Genomic DNA, 3,488 nt, shown 5'->3' on the forward strand with positions numbered 1-3,488 from the left:
TCCTGCACAGTCCCCACAGGGAATCAAGACCACAAGCCAGGCATGTGCCCTGACAGAGAATCAAACCATGACCTCCTAGTTTATAGGTCAATGCTCAACCACTGAGCTACACTGGCCAGGCCCAATTAGAAATTTATGATCTGATCACCCTGTGAAGTTACTGTTAGGTCTGATCAAATAATTGAATGGATACCCTCCCCGCTCCTCCCCTTCACTCCCCAACTCTCCTTTAGAACACTTCACAACCAGCATTCCCGTTCGCTTAGAACACATTCTATTGCTAAGGCCACATTTCACTTGCTAAGACCATTATCCTTCCTCTCTGGGCCTTCCCAGGATCCCAGACACACCCCGAGAATTCTCCATCCAGGAAAAGCCTGCCGAGAGTCCCTTAAAATCTCCGACTCCCCGTCCCTGGGTGCTGGCAGGATTTTGGGGCTCAGCCCATCTGGCTTTCCAGATGACCTAATAAATTCATAATTCTTTACCACTTTGGCTTTGTGCGTTCCTCCTTCGGCAACCCTAACAGTTACTTCCCATAGGACCCCCTTTTCATTTACGGCTCTCTACCTTCTGTTACCTCAGTAGTGTTTGTTCCCTTCTTATTGCCCCTCCTCACTTTCTCCCTCCTGATTACTCATGACAAATTGTTTTGTGTTCAGCTGAGCAAAAGGCAAAAGAGTCACTAGCACAGGTCCTGGGATTTCCTCTCATGGGGCCCATTCTCTGCAGGCTTTAAAAAGCAGTTTGTCCCCCTCTGTTGCAAGGGAACAGCACTCTCTCAATGGTGATGGCCGCTTACATGTCTGTCCCGCCCCGTCTGAGGTTCATGGAAACAGGGAAACATAGGTCTGCTTGTGCAAGTCAGCCCTCATATGTTGCAAGGAGCCCTGTAAATGTTTGTAGGGTGACTGGATGGGATTATTCAGACTCCCCGCTGCCCCCTCACCCCAGGCTTGAAGCCCACTTCCTTTCTCTCTCCTCCCAGGAAATGGTTGTGACAAAGCCTTAGAAGGCCCAGAAACTTCTAATGGGGTCAGTTGCGGGGAAAGCTGATGGAATAAAGTCCTGACTAGGACAACGGTGGCAAAAGGAGAGGCTAGGGTTCTTGGTGGACCTCAGATTGGGGTCGATGTGGACCCAGGAGGAGGAGGCAGAGGTGATACTAAGGCTCCTGCCTGGGTGCCTGATGGGCCTGGGCACAGCCAGTGGAGGCACCCCGCCAACCCTCCTGGCTGTGGCTGCGCCCAGAGATCGTATCTGGGGCCTGGCTGATGCTTGGACCTGAGTCATGGAACCGGAGGCCTAGGAAACAGTTCCTGTGGTGAAACACAGGGGAGGGGGCAGGGTGGGCGTCTCTAGTTTGCCATCAGCACATCATCACCACCCACACTTCCTGTCACTCTTAAGTCACCTCCAGGGTCACCGCTCATTCCTGACCCTGTCACTCATCACCCTCACCATCATCCCTGCATCAGAACCACTGCCCCTTTCTTAAGCTGTCACTCGACCCAGTTCCCACCACCTTCTCCAGCATTGCTGTCCGCCCCTGCTATCTGAACCAACCCTGTCTTTTTTTTTTTTTTTTTACTATGAGGGAAGTTTATTAAAGTTGGGGACAGTAAATACTGCTTACAGCTCCTTTTTGAATTTGTCTAGTAGGTCTTCGGTTTTTACCGGAAGGCTCTTCCTAAAACAAAACAAAACAAACCAAAACCTGGGACAGTAAAACAAGAAAGGGCTTATGTAGAAGAAGCAACCGGGGAGCACCGGCTCGCTGGGAAGTCAGAGGAAAGGGGGCCGTGGGAACAGGTCCAGGGGACTAGCCTGTGATGAGCTGCCGCTGCCTATTGCTCCCCAGGTTGCAAGTCTCGAGGGGTCCCTTCAAGTTTAGGAGATGCGTGTCTGTGGGGGAAAAGTGGGGGAAGAGGAGGAAAAAGGGAATGGCGGGGCTGCCCCCAGAGGGAGTGCACCCACCCTGTTCTTTATCCACTGCCTCTACCCCTCCCTCCCCCCGTCACTGCCTAGTCCATTCCCAACCCCCTGTCACCACCTGTTCCAGTTTCCATCACCTCCAAGTCCTCTGGACTGTCACCTCTTTCTTCATCCCCTCCGCTAGTTAGCTCACCAGCACTGCCCATCCCTGCCTCCTCACTGTCAGTCATCAACATCCTCCTTATCTGCAGTGCCTCACCTAGGTCCTGAATTGGGCGGCCCCCTCTGGCGTAGACTTCCGGAAACGTGTGCCCACTCTGAGCCTTTGCCCCTTCCTTTCCAGCCTCTGGCACCCTACCTGGAATTGCCGTGCTCCCTAACTTTGCCCTCTGCTCTGGCCAGGGGGGCTTCATTTATTAGATTGACTATTATTTCGCTTTTTAGAATTCTCTGATGTCCCCTCAGACTATTTACCTTCTCCCCACAATACACGCTCATAGCCCCCCAGGACCTTGACACATAACACTTCTGATCACCTACTTATAATCATATCACTATGTGTTTAAGGCCGTCTTGCCCACCAGACTGGGTGCTCTGGGAGGGCAGTAACTGTGTCTGTGTTGGTCACTGCCAGGTCCGCAGAGCCTAGCACAGTATCTGGCTTCTGATATGGGGTCATGAATGTCTGTTGAGTGAATAAATACTATTTATTGAACACTTAACAGTGCCAGGCAGTGTGCCAAGTGCTGTACACATATTAATCGCTCATTCCCTCTGGTATTTTTGCTGTCCATTTTCAAGGACTTTTTTGCTGATTTGGCACAAACACTTGGAAACAAGCCAAATAACCAATGACAGAGGGTAGATTAAACACAGTATGGTTTGTCTCTTAGTTCTGAAAATCATGGTTCTGAAGAGGTAATGATTATTCTGTAATCATGGCATTAGGTGAAAAGGGCATTATGCAAACAGGCTTATGCAGAATTATTGTCAATTATGTCAACAGAGTATAATGAGTCAAAGATGAAAAGGAGTGAAAGGATTAACAGGCATTGTGTTGTTTCTGAATTGTGAGCAATCTATTTTTATTTCTTATAGTTTTCATATATTCTTTGATGGGCATTATTATTTTTTATAATAAAAGCTATGCGTTTGTATAAAAAACACACACAGAGACAAAAGTAATGTTTTATGTTAAAGTGTCAGGGTTTTATAATCCTGTATTACTTTTTGATTTACTAGATTGTAAATTCTATGAGCCAAGGCCTCTTGTCTAGCTCCCAGCACCAGGCCGGCATGAATGAGAGATCAGTAAATGTGGTGGTATTAATTAAATGCACCCTTTTTGCTGCATCTCTCACTACTTTTTACTTTAATTCTTCAGAGTAACCCCTCCCTGCACAAGAGGAGTATTCTGAGGGCTGCCTTGATCTACAAAACCAACCCCCGCCCCCCCCCCGCCCCCGCATACGTGATGGCACATTTAAGAAGTGATATGAATTTAAGAAATTCTTATCAGAAACATGAAAATGAGACCTGATTATGCACCAAGT

Source organism: Myotis davidii, unplaced genomic scaffold, assembly GCF_000327345.1.
Source record: "Myotis davidii unplaced genomic scaffold, ASM32734v1 scaffold534, whole genome shotgun sequence".
Classification (NCBI taxonomy): domain Eukaryota; kingdom Metazoa; phylum Chordata; class Mammalia; order Chiroptera; family Vespertilionidae; genus Myotis; species Myotis davidii.